Below are 21,059 nucleotides of genomic sequence, written 5' to 3'. Positions count from 1 at the left end.
TCATAGCTTCTGGATTTAGGCTGATTCAAGTAGGGCAACCCATTCATACAGACACTGCAGTTCTCTAAATTTGGATTTATTAGGACAGGGAGAGCTGAGGGGTCAAAGGGAAGCAAGCAGCAGTGAACAATCCCAGCTTTGGTGTCCTTTAAGCACTAAAGAAAACAGACTTAGAAATAGAGCTCCACCTTGTGGCTTCCAGAAAACTAAGCAAGGAAACAGGCGTCTGGCCGCCTCCTCAGCTCTACAACCTAACCTCACTGGGAGAGATCCTCTAGAAGAACCAGATTCTCTTCCAGGTGAGTTCCCCCAAAGTGAATTTCCAAGTGCATCTGAATAAGCAAATCTGTTTTGTAATCCAGGAAGTCCCCCTCATTCATTCCAGAATGTTCATTCCAGAGATAGGAGAGTGGGCATGTCTCCTGTATCTCATCCCACCCTAAGATACTAGATAAACTCGCTACTAGATAATAAGGGACTTTGTGTGAATGTCTCATAATCTTGGGACACTGAAGATTGAGCAACTGTGTTTTTTCCTTGTGTTTCCATCTCCTGGCTCTCCCAGCTCCAAATACCATCTAGGTAACTGTTTCCCAAATAAGGATCTACAACTGATGCTGTTCCATCAGAATCACCTGGGGAGGTACGTTTTTAAATATGGGTTAGGTCACTGCAGCACCAAGCCATCTGATCGACAGAGTCTGATACAGAAGGCAGGAATCTGTATTCATTCACAAAGCTCCCTGGTAGCTATTTGTACAATCAGATTCCTGTGCTGATTAGCAGTTGAATAAGTGTTCTCTTTACAAGAGAACCGACTAAGAACCAGTATCAGATCTTGGAGACACAGATATATCTTTAAAGTCCACACCCAAGAACAAATGGTCTTCTTATGGGGTGCTGAGGCAGCTCTTAGGAGGGCAATGTGGGCAGTTAAGTTAGCAAAATAAAAAAAAATTTTAATGTTTATTTACTTTTGAGAGAGAGAGAGAGCACACAAGCGAGAGAACACATGAGCAGGGGAGGGGCAGAGAGAGGGGGAGAGAGAGAATCCCAAGCAGGCTCTGTGCTCTCAGCCCAGAGCCTGATGCGGGGCTTGAACTCACGAACCATGAGATCGTGACCTGAGCCAAAGTCGGTCACCCAACCGACTGAGCCACTCAGGTGCCCCAGCAAAATAAATCTTAACAGAAAGGTTGCTGTACAGTATCTTGTTTGAGATCCTCTGGAGCTGCTTTGGTCTTGAAATGGCAGATGGGGGTGAGGTAATTCTATTCTAAAAGGAGAGGTTCTCAGGAACAGCTAACAAGTTACTAATGAGGAAGACATCTTCCTCACCCTTTCCAACTCCAAATTCTCAGCCTCCATAATCATGTGAGTGGATACCTCACAATAAATCACACACCCACACCCATGCAACCTATTGGTTCTGTTTCTTTGGAGAACCCTAATATATTTTTAAAAATTATTGTTAATTGTTGGGTGTAATGGTGGCTATAGTCTTTTTAAACCCTTATCTGTTACAGATACATACTAAAGTATTTACAGGGAAAATGACACGACACATGATATCTGATTAGAGATAATCCCCAGAGGAAAAAAAGGCAATCAGTGAGAGATCAACAGAATGTTTTCAACTTTTGAAGCTTACTACTCTTGTATATGTTTCCATTTTCCACTTCAAAGTCTTTTAAAAGTCACTCTATGACCCAACAAATCCACTCCTAGATAAATGCATAAATGCCCTACCAACAAATGTGTGCCTATGAACACCAGGGTACATACATCGTAGGTAAGGGAAAAACACAGCTGAACAAGTGTGTGTCCAAGATTATAAAATACGTACATATTTCATAATAGCACCAAACTGCAAACAAATCTAATGTCCATCAACAGTAGGATCAACAATTGCAGGGGTGCCTGGGTGGCTCAGTTGGTTAAGCGTCTGACTTCGGCTCAGGTGACGATCTCACAGTTTGTGGGTTCAAGCCCCGCATCGGGCTCTGTGCTGGCAGCTCAGAGCCTGGAGCCTGCTTCGGATTCTGTATCTCCCTTTCTCTCTGCCCGTCCCCTGCTTGCACTCTGAATGTCTCTCTCTCTCTCAAAAATAAATAAGTAAACATTAAAAAAATTGCAGTATATTCCTAAAATGAATTACTATACAATAAGATAACTGAAGTAGTCTGCACATGGATCAATCTTAAGATCATCACGCTAAATGAAAAAGCCACAGATATCAGAATAGATCTGTTATATTCTTTTTTACGTGCAGTTTTCCAAAAGGCAAAATTAAACTCTACTACTTAGGTACACATAATTAGGTTTATTTTATTTTCTTTTTAGATTTTTAAACTATGTATTTAATAGCAAAACCTTCAGTAATGGGGATACAAACATGCCTTGGAAAATGCAAAAGCAATTAACTCAATGTAATGGTAGGGGCACCTGGGTGACTCAGTTGGTGAAGTGTCCAACTTCAGCTCAGGTCATGATCTTGTGGCTCGTGAGTTCAAGCCCCGCTTTGGGGTCTGTGCTGACAGCTCAGAGGCTGGAGCCTGCTTCGGATTCTGTGTCTCCCTCTCTCCCTGCCCCTTCCCTGCTTGTGCTCTCTCTTTCTCTCTCAAAGAATAAATAAACTTTTTTTTTAATTTTTTTTTTAACGTTTATATATTTTTGAGACAGAGAGAGAGCATGAACAGGGGAGGGGCAGAGAGAGAGGGAGACACAGAATCTGAAGCAGGCTCCAGGCTCTGAGCTGTCAGCACAGAGCCCGACGCGGGGCTCGAACTCACGGACCGTGAGATCATGACCTGAGCCGAAGTCAGACGCTTAACCGACCAAGCCACCCAGGCGCCCCAATAAACTTTTTTTTAAGGGGGGGGCATTAAAAAAATGAATTCATTCCTTTCCCTTTACACTAAAGAAGCCTCTTGGCTTCTGGGTTCCAGGCAGTCTGAAGTAGGGCATCCTATTCATATCAGAGCTATGTTATCTAAAATTGGGCTTATTAGAAGAGAGAAATCTGGGAGATCAAAGAGACAGCAAGCAAAACAACTTGGGCCTGACCTGAGATTGATGCCACTCCTATTTTATTTGTTCAAGAGCTAATGAAAACTTGAGTTAGAACACAACCCCAATGGGGGCGCCTGGGTGGCTCAGTTGGTTAAGCATCTGACTTTGGCCCAGGTCATGATCTCATAGTTTATGAGTTCGAGCCTCACTAGAGTCCTGACAGTACAGAGCCTGCTTGGGATTCTCTCTCCCTCTCCCTCTCTCTCCGCCACTGCCATGCTCTGTCAAAAATAAATAAAAATTTAAAAAAAGAAAAAAGAAAAAAAAAAAAAAGAACACAAACCCCACCCAGTGGTTACTTGGAGCTCTGGCACAATTAAGGAAGAGGAAGTTTGGCAGAATCTCATTTCTTCACCCCCATTGGGAGAGACTCCTAACTCACCTACCTCTCTGTCAGCTTCTCCAGATTGAGTCTTCTGGGGCCCCTAAACAAACAACCTTCCAAGAAATCCAGAATATCCTCATCCATCCAAATATGTATTCAAGAGACTGGCCCTCACCTCACCCCTCACTGTTACTAGGCTGAAGAAAATAGGTTATAACTACTGTATACTGTTCGCCCCTGAATTCCCAGCTTCCCCCACCCTCCCCCAAATATCTTCCCCAAATACCACCTGTGGCAATTTTTCCATAAGTCCACAGTGGACTTTCCATAATGTCCACAACATTTATTTGCGACAACAAGGATGGACCTTAAAGGCACTATGCTAAGTGAAACAAATCTGAGGAAGACAAGTACTGTATGATCTCACTTAAGTGTGGAATCTAAAAACAAAACAACAACAAAAAAAAACCACATCAAACTCCTAGAGAAAGAGATCAACCAACGGTGATTGTTGGTGACCAACAGTGGGAACAGGGGCAGGGGAATCAGAGGCAGGTGGTCAAAGGTACAAACTTCCAGTTACCAGATGAAGAAGTACTGGGGACGGAATGGACACCATGATGATGATGGGGAACACTACCATACAGGGTACTTGAAAGTTGTTAAGAGGGTAAATCCTAAGAGCTCTCATTACAAGGAAAAACAAATTTTTTTTCTCTTTTTGCTTTCTCTTTATTGCATCTAAGAGATGATAGATGATGGACAAGTCAATTTACTGTGGTGATCATTCCACAATATATGTAAGCCAAACTACTGTGTGATACACCATAAACTTAACGGTGTTTCATGTCAATTAGATCCTAACAAAACTGCATGTTTTACTTTACTTTATTTATTAAAAATGTTTTTTAATGCTTATTTTTGAGATACAAAACAAACGCATGTGGGGGAAGGGGAGAGAGAGGGGGAAACAGAATCCAAAGTAGGCTCTGCCCTGTCAGCACAGAGCCCCACAGGGGGCTTGAACTCAGGAACCGTGAAATCATGATCTGAGCTGAAGTTAGACACTCAAATGACTGAACCACCCAGGTGCCCCTAAAACTACATATTAAAAAAAAATTGTTTAATGTTTATATTTGAGAGAGAGAGAGAGAGAGAGAGAGAGAGCAAGCAGTGGAGGGTCAGAGAGAGAGGGAGACACAGAATCCGAAGCAGGCTCCAGGCTCTGAGCTGTCAGCACAGAGCCCCACATGGGGCTCAAACCCACAGACTGCGAGATCATGACCTGAGCCAAAGTCGGATGCTTAACCAATGGAACCACCCAGGTGCCCCCAATTTTTTTTAATGTTTATTTATTTTTGAGAGAGACAGAGAGACAGACAGGGCATGAGCAGTGGAGGGTCAGAGAGAGAGAGAGGGAGACACAGAATCTGAAGCAGGCTCCAGGCTCTGAGCTGTCAGCACAGAGCCCGATGTGGGGCTCGAACTCACAAACGGTGAGATCATGACCTGAGCCGAAGTCTGATGCTTCCAACTGAGCCACCCACGCGCCCCTACAACTACATATTTCAAACAGCTCCTCAGATACCAGATATTTACCCAAAGAAACCCAAAACATATTTCAACAAAAAGACTATAAGAAGGTTCACAGTAGCTTTATTATTTTTTTTAATATTTATTTTTGAGAGAGAGAGAACAGAAGCTGGGGAGGGGCAGAGAGAGAGGGAGACAGATGATCCGAAGTGGGCTCTGTGCTGTAAGGACAGAGCCCAATATGGGACTCAAAGTCACCAGCCATAAGATCATGACCGAGCTGAAGTCAGGCCAACCAACTGAGCCACCCAGGCACCCCCATATTAGCTTTATTTATAATAGCCCCCAACTGGAAACAACCCAGGAGTGTATTCATAGGTGTGTGGATAAACTGTGGTATATTCATTTATGTTTTCTGCAATGTCCTTTCTCTTTTTTTTTTAAGTAATCTCTACCCCCATTGTGGGGCTTGAACTCACAACCCTGAGATCAAGAGTCGCATGCTCTACTGACTGAGCCAGACAGGCGCCCCCTTATTGCTTTAAAACAATAAAACGCTTGGTTTCTAAAGATTTTGTCTTGTGGAAATTTGCAGAGAAACAAAAATGAAGCCAAATTATTTTTTACTGCTCCAAAATGTCCCAAATTCTCTTAAGTATGTGACTAGTATAATAAGGGTGTTGTGACATTATCGTCAGGCACGTCATGAAATTCCTATGATGATAAAAATGGAAAGACACTGAAATCTTACTGTTCAAATATAGTTAAGTACTGATCACAAGTACTTGGGTTAGACGCTTTTTGTCAAGTAGGTAGGTATTGATGTGGGAAACAAAGGCAAATGAAAAATTAAATTTCATCACTGCCTACAGCCCGTTGGCAAGTCCTTGAAACAGGCAGAGTGACCTTCCTCTAGGAGCTTAGCTGCCTGGATGATGACATACTGCTCAGGGCAAAAGGCAATCTTAGCCCACCTGCCCCCCCCCCCCCCGCCGTAAGTCTAACATACACAGATTCCTCTGGAAACTTCCTTTGTCTCTATACCCAAAATATATATTAGCAATCATCCTCCAAGCATATGGCCCACTGATATACATCAGAAGGGTCTCATGACTAAAGTTTTATTAGACAGTAATAAACGACCTTTTGTAACAACAGTTCGCTCCTTCAAGGTCCTGGAAACCTTTTTTTCCAAAATACCTGTGCTATCTCGAACCCCCTCCCAACTTGAAAGTATAGGGGTGCCTGGGTGGCTCAGGTCATGATCTCTTGGTTCAAGAGACAGTTCGAGCCCTGTGTCAGGCTCTGTGCTGACAGCTCAGAGCCTGGAGCATGGTTAGGATTCTGTGTCTCCCTCTCTCTGCCCCTCTTCCATTCACGCTCTGTCTCTCTGTCTCTGTCTCTCAAAAATAACTAAACATTAAAAAAAATTTTTTTAAACCAAAAAGAAAGTATACAAGTCACCCAGTGTAGCTCTTCCTGCCCATGGATCCTGCTTTAATAAAACCACCTTTGTGCACCGAAGACATCTCAAGAATGCTTTCTTAGCCATTGGCTCTGAACCCCAACATTTTCTACATCAGGTATCACAGTGAAAACAAAAAAAAGGTGATGTGGTGATATTTTATTCACAGATTAGTACTTTATGAAATTATAGTATTTCATAAAAGGACTATTATATACATGTAAGATAGAAAAAAAATTAGTGAAGACTCCCATTCACCACCAGGCTTAAGAGAGAGGACACTACCAACGCTATGAAAGTTTTGTCTTTGCCCTTCTCTGACCAAATTCCCCTTTTATACCCGTAAGTAACTACTTTCCTAAATTTTGTGTCTAGCATTCCTCTAACTATTCTTTATAGCTTTACTATATATCTCTCTAAGAAACTTATTTGTCTGTACCATTTTATTTATTTATATTTTAATTAATTTTTTTAAATGTTTATTTATTTTGAGAGAGAGAGAGAGAGAGAGAGAGAATCACAAGCAGGCTCCATGCTGTCAGTACAGAGCCTGATGTGGGACTCGAACTCAAGAACTGTGAGATCATGACCTGAGTTGAAATCAAGGGTCAGACACTTAACTGACTGAGCCACCTGGGCTCCTCTTTATTTTGGGGGCCTCTAGGTGGCTCAATCGGTTAAGCCTACAACTTGGGCTGATACTCTTAGGAAGTAACACATAGATATAGAGTTGAAATAGTTGATGACTTCTTCTCTTATTCTGAATATTCCATTTACTCACACACTTAAAAACTTTCATACCATCTCTTCTTCCTACTGAAAGCCTTTTGAAATATATATATATATATATATATATATATATATATATATTTTTTTTTTTTTTTTTTTTTTTTGCGAGAGAGAGAGAACATGAGCAGGGGAGGGGTTGGGGGAGAGAGAATCCCAAGCAGGCTCTGCACTGTCAGCTCAGAGCCAGATATGGGGCCTGATCTCACTACCTGAGCCAAAATCAAGAGTTGGACACTTAACCAACTGAGCCACCCAGGCACCCCTGAAATATTTTATCAACATGGTATTCACAGCAAGAACATGACTTTACAAAATTATTTCTAGAGAAAATGATTTCCTCGATTCACTGACCTGGCTTAATTTTTCATAAACATAAATTATCTTATACACAATGAAGTTTATTCATGGTATAGTCATCCCCACACTTAATACATTCATAGGTTTGCATTTTTTTTATTTATTTTTTTTAACGTTTATTTATTTTTGAGACAGAGAGAGACAGAGCATGAACGGGGGGGGGGGGGGTCAGAGAGAGGGAGACACAGAATCTGAAACAGGCTCCAGGCTCTGAGCTGTCAGCACAGAGCCCGACGCGGGGCTCGAACTCACAGACCGCAAGATCGTGACCTAAGCTGAAGTTGGCCGCTCAACCGACTGAGCCACCCAGGCGCCCCTAGGTTTGCATTTTTATATGTATTGTCTGTACACATTTTTTTAATAATCAGAAAAGGTTTTCAAGCATTGTATGGCAATCGAAGTTATTCCTTAGTGTAAACTCTCTAATACCACATGCTTATGACTTTCAACAAAAGGTTTTTCTCACATTTATTACTCTTCTATGATTCACTCTGGAGTAAACTCTCTGATGCATCCGGAATTTGGTTTCTCAATGAAAATACTACAACATTCCCTCCCTTGTACAATTTCTTTTCCATATGAGTTTCTCCGATATAAAATGACCTACACTTCTTGAAAGTTTTCACAAAATTACTACATTCACAGTGGCTGTCTTTCTGTTGTATAATGAGTGCACACCACTTCTTTTATAAATTTTTATTTATGTATTTTTTTAATTTTAATGTTTATTTTTGACAGACAGAGAGAGAGAGAGAGAGAGAGAGAGAGAGAGAGACAGAGCATGAGCAGGGGAGGGGCAGAGAGAGAAGGAGACACAGAATCCAAAGCAGGCTCCAGGCTCTGAGCTGTCGGCACGGAGCGTGACAACGGGGCTCGAACTCACAAACCATGAGATCATGACCTGAGCTGAAGTCAGACCCTCAACCGACTGAGCCACCCCGGCACCCCTATTTATGTATTTTTTAGAGAGACAGTGGATGCACACACACCCAAGCTGGGGAGGGGCAGAGGGGGAGGGAGGGAGAGAGAGACACAGAGAGAGACAGAGAGAGACAGAGAGAGAAAGAGAGAGAATCCCAAGCAGGCTCCACAGCCAGCACAGAGCTGGATGTGCGGGGCTTGGCTCGTTCCCATGACTGCGAGATCACGACCTGAGTCGAAATCTAGACTCAGACGCTTAAGCGACTAAGCCTCCTAAGTGCCTGCTAACACTTCTGTGTGAAAAACTTTTGCACATTTGCTAAATTCAGTTTCTCCCATGTATGCATTTTCCTGATGAACAACGCACTACAGGTTGTTACTGAAGATTTTGTCATATTTTTTAAAAAAATTTTTAATGTTTATTATTTTTTTTTATTTTAAAAAAAAAAATTTTTTTCAACGTTTATTTATTTTTGGGACAGAGAGAGACAGAGCATGAACGGGGGAGGGGCAGAGAGAGAGGGAGACACAGAATCGGAAACAGGCTCCAGGCTCCGAGCCATCAGCCCAGAGCCCGACGCGGGGCTCGAACTCACGGACCGTGAGATCGTGACCTGGCTGAAGTCGGACGCCCAACCGACTGCGCCACCCAGGCGCCCAAAAAAAATTTTAATGTTTATTTTTGAGAGACAGAGTGTAAGCAGGGGAGGGGCAGAGAGAGAGGGGGAGACACAGAATCCGAAACAGGCTCCAGGCTCTGAGCTGTCAGCACAGAGTCCAGCGTGGGGCTCAAACTCACAAGCCAAGCGATCATGACCTGAGCCGAAGTCAGACGGTTAACTGACTGAGCCACCCAAGAGCCCCGATTTTGTCATATTTATTTACTGCACTAGATTTCTCTCTCATTTTAGCTTCCTATAAAAGTAAACATCCTTGTGGAAGCTTCTCCTTAGTCACCATAAGAATTCTCTCCCATATAAGGGCACCTGGGTGGCTCAGGCAGTTAAACGCCAGACTTCAGCTCTGGTCATGATCATACAGTTTGTGGGTTCGAGCCCTGCGTCTGTGCGAAAGACAGACAGTCAGAGCCTGGAGCCTGCTTCAGATTCTGTGTCTCCCTCTCTCTCTGCCCCTCCCCCACTAGTCTGTCTCTCTCTCTCTCTCCAAAATAAATAAACATTTTAAAAAATTAAAAAAAAAAAGAATTCTCTCCCATATGCCTGCAATTTCATGCTGGAATGACCTCTTTAAAGCCTTCCTCATTTTCACCATACCCATCTGATTTTGCCCTCTTTGGTGTCTACCGAGGTGTGCCTTGACACTAAAGGATTTCACACACTCACTGCCTCTGTAGGGTCTCTCTCCTGTATGTGTTCTTTGATGCCTACTTTGACTAGGCTTCCAGGCGAAAGGTTTCCCACCTTCGCTACATACACAGGGCTTTCCTCCTGCGTGGGTTCTCCCGTGTATGATGAGTGGGGACTTATGGCTGAAGGTTTTCTGACAATTACTTCATTCACAGGGTTTCTCTCCTGTGTAGGTTCTTTGATGCACAATGAGTTGTGACTTCAAACTTTCCCACAACCACTGCATCTGTAGGGTTTCTCTCCCGTGTGTGTCCTCTGGTGTATAGCGAGTGTTGATTTGGAACTGAAGGCTTTCTGGCATTCACTACAGCGGAAAGGCTTCTCCCTGGTATGAACTCTCTGATATAAAGGGAGCTCTGACTTCCAGATGAAAGCCTTCTGGCATTCTTTTTTGTTTTTTAATTTTTTAATTTTTTAAAATTTACACCCAAATTAGTTAGTATATAGTGCAACAATGACCTCAGGAGTAGGTTCCTTGATGCCCCTTCCCCATTTAGCCCATCCGCCCCTCCCACAACCCCTCCAGCAACCCTCAGTTTGTTCCCCATATTTATGAGTCTCTTCTGTTTTGTTCCCCTCCCTGTTTTTATATTATTTTTGTTTCCCTTCCTTTATGTTCATCTGTTTTGTCTCTTAAAGTCCTCATATGAGTGAAGTCATATGATATTTGTCTTTCTCTGACTAATTTCACTTAGCAATACCCTCCACTTCCATCCACGTAGTTGCAAATGGCAAGATTGCATTCTTTTTGATTGCCGAGTAATACTCCATTGTATATCTATATACCACATCTTCTTTATCCGTTCATCCATCGATGGACGTTTGGGCTCTTTCCATACTTGGCTATTGTCGATAGCGCTGCTATAAACATGGGGGTGCACGTATCCCTTCGAAACAGCACACCTGTATCCCGTGGATAAATGCCTAGTAGTGCAATTGCTGGGTCATAGGGTAGTTCTATTTTTAGTTTTTTGAGGAACCTCCATACTGTTTTCCAGAGTGGCTGCACCAGCCTGCATTCCCAGCCTTCTGGTGTTCTTTACATGAAAAGGGTTTTTCTCCAGTGTGCTGTCTTCGGTGTTCAATGAGCTGTGACCTGTGGATGAAAGCTCTCTGACAATGACTGCATTCGCTGGGCTTTTCTGCAGTACGCATTTTGTAAAGTAAAGTGAGACTAAACTTAAGAGAGAAAGTTCTTCCACGTTCCTTACAGCCACAGGGGTTCTCACCTGTATGAGTTCTCTCACGCTTAACAAGATGTGTCTTACTAATGAAGGTTTTCCGACATTCATTACATTCATAGGGTTTCTCTCCTGTGTGAGTTCTCTGATATAAAATACGCTCTACCTTCTGAATAAAAGCTTAGAGACATCCGTCACATTCATATGTTTTTTCTCCTGTATGAGTTCTCTGGTGTACCATGAGCTGTGATTTCTGGGAGAAAATTTTTCTTCATTCACTGTATCCATAGGGTTTCTGTCCTGTGTGACTTCTCTGGTGTAGAAGGAGTTACGGCACATGGTTAAAGGATCTTTGACATTTACTACCTTTATAAAACCTCATTTCTATATGACTTATATTCAGGCATGACATCTTATTGACAGCTTCTCCATAATCATATTCACAGCAATTAATTCCAGAATGAGCATTTTTATGCACAGTATGGAAAAACAATTTCTCATAGATTTAACTTCTTAGCTTTTTCACTTATATAATTTCTGTTCTGGAAAAGTAAATCTAAATTATGTTTCAAAGTTTTCCCATTTGAATCAAATTGATCAAAGTCTTTTCTCAGGTGAGACATTTTGTCAAATACGTCACATTCCTGGTGCCTCGCCATGGGATCAAGTTTGTCAGAGTTTTCCTGGAGCCAGTCTGTCTCATCATCAACTTGCTAGGCATCTTCTAGGAAGGAGACCGATGAATCCGTATACAATTAGGCAGTGGAAGAGGCCAACTCTCACAATGAGGATCAAGGATCCTTACAAATGAGGATTTTTAATCAGGAAACAAGTTAGAGGCATCCAGTAGAAGAAGAGAAAATAGAAGGGAAGCAGAGGGACATGGTAAAGGGGAAAAATTCATGTGTATCTGGAAGCTTAATTCTAACCAGAGGTGAGATGTTGAGTAGGAGGAAGGCAACATGAGCAGTACTGGTGATGAAGAGTGAGGATGCTAGAAACGGAGAATAACTAAGAGAGCTGGGTCCTAGTTGAGTCCAAGGTCTGACACAGAGTGCAAAGACATAATGGCCTATCTCCTTTTTTTGGAAGCTTATTTATTTATTTTCAGTAATCTCTACACCCAATGTGGGTCTTGAACTCATGACCCGATCAAGAGTCACATGATCTACCAACTGAGCCAACCAGGAGCCCCAAAGGTTCAAGGGTTTTTAAATAATGTCCTCAAAATAACCTATCAAAGGTTCTAGCTCCTGGGGCGCCTGGGTGGCTGAGTCGGTTGGGCATCCGGCTTCCACTCAGGTCATGATCTCACAGTCCCTGGGTTCAAGCCCTACGTCGGGCTCTGTGCTGACAGCTCAGAGCCTGGAACCTGCTTTGGATTCTGTGTCTCCCTCTCTCTCTGCCCCTCCCTTACTCGCACTCTGTCTCTCTCTCTCTCAAAAATAAAGAAACATTAAAAAAAATAAATTAAAAAAAAGTTATAGCTCTTTAGGCTTTCACTCATCTACCTGGCTGTTATCCACTCCCCCAGATGGTCCTTACTACTGACTTCCCCCTCTACAATCCATGGCTCCCTGCTCCAGCTGGAGGACCGCTGCTAGTCGGGAAGCCTAACAATTTGATCACGGCTAAACACGGTGCCAAGAGGTTGATCTTCAGAACCTCTGAAGAAGTAGGAAGGGGCTGTTCCAGAGTCAACACCTCAGCAAAGTGAAAAAAAAAATTTTTAAGTTTATTTATTTATTTTGAGAGAGACAGAGATAGCACCAGTGCAGGAGGGGCAGAGAGAGAGAGGGAGAGAGAGAGGGGGAGAGAGAGAAAGAGAGAGAGAGAGAGAGACAGAGAGAGAGAGAATCCCAAGCAGGTTCCACACTGCCAGTGCAGAGCCTAATGTGGGGCTTGAACCCATGAACCGTGAGGTGACGACCTGAGCCTTAACCAAGAGTTGGACATTTAACTGACTGAGCCACCCAGGCGCCCCATGAAAAACTTTAATTTGGGAGGTGAGAGCATGATCCTCTCTCCACGTTCAGACAGACACAAAGGCTCTATCATTTATAAATCCTAAGTTCAAAGACATTAAACACTTCAGAGAGCTTCTAAATTCCAGCAGTTAAAAAAGAAATGGCAACAGACTGGGGCTCACCACAGTCCTTGCCCACTGACCTGAGGTTGCTGTAAGTTTCCAACATTACAACCCAGTACAGCTTCTTCTGGACCACATCCAGTAGTCGCCAGTCCTCTGACGTGAAGTACACGGCCACATCCTCAGGTGAGTGTTACCTGTAATGACACATTGTTTCAAGTGACTTTTCACTCAGTGGTATGGAAAAAAATGCACATGAATTTATTATGATCATTTTCACAATACATTATATACCCGAGGTTTGGTGAATCTAAATTTGCCTTGTACCTACGGAAGAAACTTACAGCTCATTAAAAATATCCTGCCATTCAAAAATCAACCAGTGTAACTCACCACATTGACAGAATCAAGGATAAAAATATTTTTTTAGGTTATTTATTTATTTTTGAGAGAGAGAGAGAAAGAGAGCGCATGAGTGGGGCAGAGAGAGAGGGAGAGAGAGAATCCCAAGGCGGCTCCATGCTGTTAGTGCAGAGCGCAGCCTAGAGCTTGATCTCATGAACTGCAAATCATAACCTGGGCTGATACCAAGAGTCAGACCCTTAACCGACTGAGCCACCCAGGTGCCCCAAGGATAAAAATCTTATCATCATGACAATGGATCCACGGAAAGCATGTGACACCAGCGAGCACACATATGTCTAAACTATTGAATGGATTGCTAAGATTTGTATATTTGGTTGTATATAAGTTTTACTTCAAAATAAATAAAAGTACTATAAACACATATTAAACTCTAGTTAATAATATACATGCTGGAGTATTTAGGAGTTTACTAATTTTTTTAAAATATATTTTTAAGTGTATTTATTTATTTTGAGAGACAGAGAGAGCAAGCGGGGGAGGCGCAGAGAGTGAGGGAGAGAGGGAGAATCCCAAGCAGGCTCCACAATGTCAGCCCAGAGCCCAATGCAAGGCTCGAACTCATGAACCGTGAGATCAGACCTGAGCTGAAACCAAGAGTCACATGCTTAACCAACTGAGCCACCCAGGCATCCCCTAATGTTTGAAATTTACTTCAAAATACATTTAAAAAAAACCCAAGGGAGCAAGGGATGGCTACATAAAAGCAAATATTTTGGTATTCTGAGACCCAATTTCTAACATGGCAGAGGGGTGGTTCCCTCATAAAAACAATAAGCAATTCTTGGGACACCAGCTCAGTGTCCCACAATTCAACTTAATTCTGATATTATCTACCTGCAGATAGCATCAGATTCCACACTTTAAGGGGTCAGTCCCACAAGACTGCCTTTCCCCTCTGCCACCTCAGATCCCAGTTACAAGTCTAGGGTGTCACCTGTACTGCTGACTGACTGGCTATAAATCAGAGGTTCCTAAAACTTCTGCTTCAGGTTCAATTAATTTGCTAGAATAGCTCAAAGAACTCAGAGAAACATTTTACTTTCTAGAAGAAGAGTTTACTATGAAAGGATTTAACAAGGGAAGAGACAAGTGAAAGGGATGCGTAGGGCCAGGTATGGGGCAAGGACATGGGGCTTCCACACTCTCCAGGTGCACCACCCTCCCCAGTCTCCATCAACCCGGAAGCTGTCCAAACACTCTCCTTTTGGGTTTTTATGAGGGCTTCATTGCATAGGCATGACTGATTAAATCACTGGCTGCTGGCAACAGATTCAATCTCTTACCCTTTTCCCATTCCCTTAGGTCAGGGGGGTGTGACTGAAAGTTCCAGTCCTCTCAACACATGATTGATTCTCCTGGCAACCAGCCCTCTTCCTTGGAGGCTTCCAAGAAGTCATCATTCACGTAACAAAAGACACTGTTATCACTCTCAGTATTTAGGAAATTCCAAGGATCTGGGGAGCTGTGAGCCAGGAACTCTGGATAAGACCAAATATACATGAAAAATGTATTTTGGTTGACTGAATGACCAAATGCATATTTCTTATGAATCATAGTATCACATAGCTGATAAAGCAAGTAAAACATTAATTATAGAATTTAGTTGGTTGGTATATAGGTGTTCACTGTAAAATTCTTTCAACTTTTCTGTACATCTGAAATTTTTTATAACAAAACATCAAAAAAATATTAGAAAAAAAGCACATAGTAAAATTTAACACCCTTTAATGATGAAAACTCTTAGCAAATTAGGAATATGAGTAATCTGCCTTAATCTGAAAAAATAATATCCATAGGGGCATCTGGGTGGTTCAGTCAAGCGTCTGACTCTTGACTTTGGCTCAGGTCATGATCTCATGGTTTGTGAGATCGAGCCCTGCATCGGGCTCCACGCTGACAATGCAGAGCCTGCTTGGGATTCTCTCTCTCCCTCTCTCTCTCTCTCTGCCCCTCCCCTGTTTGCACATGTGCACTCTCTCTCTCTCTCTCTCTCTCAAAAAAAATCCATATAAAACCTAAAGCAAACATTACATTTAGTGGTGAATTATTAAAAGTCTTTGCATGGAGGTAAGAATGAGGCAAGGATGCCTATCACCATTTCTATTCAAATGGTACTGAAGGCCCTGCCAGTGCAACTGGGCAAGAAAAAGAAGTAAGAGGCAAAAGAATTAGGAAGAAATTTATCATTCACAGAGGACGTGATTTGGAAAGTAGAAAATCCGTAAGAATTATAAACTATTAGAATTCATAAATGAATTTCTCAAAATCACTGACCATAAAATCAGTATTAATAAACCAACTGTATTTCAACAGTAGCCAACTACTAGTAGCCAACTACTAGGAAATGAAATTAAATAATAATACACTCATAATAGTATCAAACAGCAAATGCCTAGAAATAATTCCTTTTTTTAATTAAAAAATTTTTTTAATGTTTTTATTTATTTTTGAGACAGAGCATGAGCAGGGGAGGGGCAGAGAGAGAGGGAGACACAGAGTCCGAAGCAGGCTCCAGGCTCTGAGCTGTCAGCACAGACTCCAATGTGGGGCTCGAACCCACAGACTGTGAGATTGTGACCTGAGCCGAAGTCAGACGCTCAACCGACTGAGCCACCCAGGCACCCCTGCCTAGAAATAATTCTTAAAAGGACGTGCAAGACCTCAATATTGAAAACCATAAAACTCTATTGAAACACGTTACAGAAAATGTGAATAAAGGCAAGAATATGCCATGTCTTGGATTAGAAAATTCCACCGTACAGGCATGTTGATTATCCCCCAAATTAATACAGCCAATGCAATAAAACCAATATCCTAGCAGGTGTTTTCTGGAAACCGACAAGCTGATTCTAAAATTTACAAGAGCAGCTCCTGGGTGGTTCAGTTGGTTGAGGGTCTGATTCTTGATTTCGGCTCAGGTCATGATCCTAGGGTTGTGGGATTGAGCCCTGTGGCGGGCTCTGTACTAAGCACGGAATCCTGCTCAGGATTCTCTCTCTCTCTCTCTCTCTCTCTCTGCCCCCCTGCCCCACCCTTTGCGAGTTGTCTCTAAAATAAAAAAATAATTTTAAAATACTGTTTTAAAAAATAAACAAAACTCATAAGAAAATACCAAGGGTCTGGAGAGGAGCCTGCGACACAGCAAGAACGTGAGCAAGAACAGTGAGGCGGCAGCTGCAGTGGTCCAAGTGACCGATGACGATGGCTCTGACTAGGGTAGTGCTGTGGCAAGGAAGAGCGACAGATCTGAGTTCGGCTTTGTAAACAGAACCAACAGGATTTGCCCTCGCATGATGGGAAACACAGAGACCGATGAAAGTGTGAGAAGTGAAGATGTGTCCGCTATGGCTGCTGTTGTGCTGTGGTGGCAGAGTTGAGTAGTTGCAGCAGAGAGTATCTGGCCCACAAAGGCTTATTATTTTGCCCTTCACAGAAGTTTGCTGACCCCTCATCTGAGAAGCTAAGAGAAGCTATTCATTGAAAGAGGAAAACTGTGGAAGGAACAGGCTTCAGGGGAGATTCAGAGCTAGCTTTGGTAAATGGCAAAATGGATGCACCTGTAGAGATGTGCACCTTAGAGATGTCAAGGAGGCAGTAAGGTACAGGAGGTGATGCTTGGCGGACAAGTGCAGGCTGGAGATAGAAAGAGGAAGCCATCGGCATGAGTGCGGTTTAAACTGTGACACCAGACGAGAGCACTAACGAGAAAGTACAGACACAAAAGATGCAGGGAATGAGCCCTGAGACAAGATAAGAGGATTGGGAGACAAGACAAATTACAAAAAGAAGTTGAACCCTAGAAGTGGCCAATAAGGCAGAAACACCGAGAGAGCATGGGGTTCTGAACACCAAATGACAAGAGTACTTCAAGGAAGAAGGAAGTATCGACAATGTTAGATGCTGCTGGAAGGTCCAGTAAAAACTGAGCATGGGATTTAACAATAGGAAGTCACCGAGGATCCTGATAAAAACCACTTTTGGAGGAAGGAGGGGATTAAAAGCAACTGAAGTGGGTTCAAATAAGAGAGGGAGGAGGGACTGGTGATATGGAGTTTGGGCGACTCTTTTGGTTTTTGATGAAGACCTTGTTGCCTAAGTGACAGAAACCATTTATTGACTGTGAGGAACTGTCTTAATGGAAAATGTACTTCATAAAAATGCCTGTTTCTCTTTTGATTACGGCTGCCATCCGCACCAGCGGAAAATCAGCAACCCTGCTCTGGACTGTATGGTTCACGCGGCAATGTTTCAACGTGAAGCGCTCTCACCCACGATCTATGTAGGCTCCACCTGGCTGTGTCTTAATCTTCTATCTTCTCGTCCATGCTTTTTCCCACGTGACTATTATGTTCACATAGTGTTGCTCTCAAAATCGTGCACGTTCTTAGAAATCTCCCCAAATCCTTTGGAAAGACAGCTCACCTAGGACTTGGTCATTTTCAGCTGCTCTTGGGAAATGGCCAGTGAGTCCAACATCTGCCCAAAGGACTCTTCCAGCTCTTCTCTGAATCTTGGTATGAACTCTCCGGTCAAGAGAACCGTCAGTGACAAGGCACCGCTTACTCGGGAATGCTACGTCCTCACATTACGTAATCTTTTCCCAGAAAGTGAGACCTGTGGATTTAAGGGGAATACTTATGTTAGATGGCATGTTAACACCAGGCTCTGAATCTCTGCTTTTATTGTCGAGGCCTTATCCTCACATGGAACTCCAGGCTAGGCTTTCTGCTGATTCTGATCAGGCTTCTGGGAACAAAAATAGCCTTAAGTGTTTGGTTTAATCCAAAGGCTCTGGAAATACAGTGTCCAAGGCTGAGATGCTATTAATATTCCCAAGGACATCCTAAGCATACTTATGGATTGGTGACTTTCCCACGTACTGTTACCAGACCCAAGTCCATTTCCAGCAACGATGGAAATGAGGCTGGACCCAGAATTTAAAGCACAGGGAAGGCTTTATTGGGGCTTATGCTCAAGCACAAGGGAGGCAGCACTAAGGGAGGAATCCTTAAGCTGACCTCAAGGAGAGGTCAGGGAAAGTTTTTAAAGAAACTTAGGTGGGAAAAGGTTATTTACACCTGTGCATTTAAAGGTCACACTTCTGGGGCGCCTGGGTGGCTCAGTTGGTTGAGTGTCCAGCTTTGGCTCAGGTCATGATCTCATGGTTTGTGAGTTCGAGCCCCACGTCGGGCTCTGTGCTGACAGCTTGGAGCCTGGAGCCTGTTTCGGATTCTGTGTCTCCCTCTCTCTCTGCCCCTCTCCTGTTCGTGCTCTGTCTCTGTCTCTCAAAAATAAATAAATAAACATTAAAAAAAAAATTAAAGGTCACACTTCTTCATGTGTTATGTGTCTAACATGTTAAAATCTCCACCCCTTGCATGTGATTTTTACTATTATAATGAGGGCAAAAGTCAGTAAAAGGTCAAATCTGGCAGACACTGTGTCTCAGACTAGTTTGCTCTGATCCTTAGCTGGTGTCTTGCTCTGCAAGAGAAGTGGTAATGGCCAGCACGGAGCTTCCCAGGGGCACAGAGGCTTGTTCCCAAGGTTTTTACTGTCTCAGTACAATACAGTTATATTAAAATTTGAGTCTTTGAATATATATTAAAACGTGCAACTTCACAAGTATAGTCTATTGGGAAACATACAATAACTGGTAAAAACTGAGTTTTGAGAACAGTCCAAGAGAAGAAAACTACAGGCAAATCTCATACATGAACACTAGTGACACTATGTACAAGAATAATAAATCGGCAGTGCTTTCTGCCCACAGATCCTGTCCCCATGCTTTACCAAACCATCCCTTTGCACCAGGAGGAGGAGGGGCAGAGAAGGGGGAGGATAATGGGGAGAGGGAGGAGGAGAAATCAAATCTAGCAAAAGCTGATTTAGGATGTCATCAAGGGTTTTACCCTAGGAGTACAAAGTTGATTTAAAACCTAAAGTTACAGGCGCCTGGGTGGCTCAATCAGTTAAGTGTCCGACTTTGGCTCAGGTCATGATCCCGTGGTTCATGGGTTCCAGCCCTGTGTCAGGTTCTGGGCTGACAGCTCAGAGCCTGGAGCTTGCTTGGGATACTGTGTCTCCCTTTCTCTCTGCCCCTTCCCCTCTCATGCTCTGTTTCTGTCTCTCTCTCTCAAAAAATAAATAAACATTAAAAAAAAAAAAAACCCTAAAGTTAGGGCCCCTAAAAGTTAAAATATCCTAAAATTAGGATGTCATCAGGGTATTTACCCCAGGAGTACAGAGTTCATTTAAAATCCGAAAGTTGGGGCACCTGGGTGGCTCAGTTGGTTAAGCATCTGACTTCAGGTCAGGTGATGATCTCGTCGGGTTCTGTGCTGATAGCTCAGAGCCTGGAGCCTGCTTCAGATTCTAGGTCTCCCTCTCTCTCTGCCCCTTCCCCATTTGTGTTCTCTCTCTCTCTCTCTCTCTCTCTCTCTCTCTCTCTCTCTCTCTCTCTCTCTCTCTCTCAAAAATAAATAAACATTAAAAAAATTTTTTTAATAAAATAAAGTTCTAAAGTTAGGGGGCACCTGGGTGGCTCAGTCAGTTAAGCGTCTGACTTTGGCTCAGGTCATGACACCACGGTTTGTGGGTTTGAGCTCTGCGTTGGGCTCTGTGCTGACAGCTCAAAGCCTGGAGCCTGGTTCAGATTCTGTATCTCCCTCTCTCTCTGCCCCTCCCCTGCTTGAGCCTGCGTGGAATTCTCTCTCTCACCCTCTCTCTCCCTCTCCTGCTCACATTCACACACCTGTGCTCTCTCTCTCAAAATAAATAAAAACTTAAAAAAAAATCCTAAAGCCAATAAACATAATTCGTCACAACAATTAAATAAAAAACATCAAGATAATGAAAAACATTTCAGAAAATTCAAGTTACATTGATGACTAAAACAACAGTAAAAATTATTAAAGACAACAAAAATATCCAGCACATAATTAAACCAGAAAATTTTCTTGAGGAGCTGGAGAGAGAGACCAATTTGTATTAAGTTAAAAGTAGGGGTGCCTGGGTGGTTCAGTTGGGTAAGTGTCGAACTTTGGCTCAGGTTACGATCTCACAGTTCGTGGGTTCAAGCCCCGCATCGGGCTCTGTGCTGACAGCTCAGAGCCAAGAGCCTGCTTTGGATTCTGTGTCTCCCTCTCTCTCTCTGCTCCTCCCCCGCTTGCACTCTCTTTCTCTGAAAAATAAACAAAAAACATTTTTTTAAAGTATAGATTGTTTTGCCCAAATTTATGTTTAGTTCTTTTTAAATTTTATTATTATTTTTTTTTTTACAGAGAGAACACCAGGGAGAAGGCAGGAGAGGGAGAGAGAGAATTCTAAGCAGCCTCCACATTCAGCAGAAAGCCCAACATGGGGCTCGATCCCACAACCCTGGGATCATGATGTGAGCCGAAATCAAGTTGGCTCAACCAACTAAGCCACCCAAGTGTCCCTGGTTTTAATGTGACACCAGTCAAAATTCCATTGTACATTCACTTAATGGAATACTAAAAGTATTTTTTAACTTAAAAAATAAATTTAAAAG

This window comes from Lynx rufus, unplaced genomic scaffold (assembly GCF_022079265.1).
Source record: "Lynx rufus isolate CCGP_SWC_20201006 ecotype Redwood Valley unplaced genomic scaffold, mLynRuf1.p SCAF_16, whole genome shotgun sequence".
NCBI classification, from domain to species: Eukaryota; Metazoa; Chordata; class Mammalia; order Carnivora; family Felidae; genus Lynx; species Lynx rufus.
Note: the sequence above shows the minus strand (reverse complement) of the source record.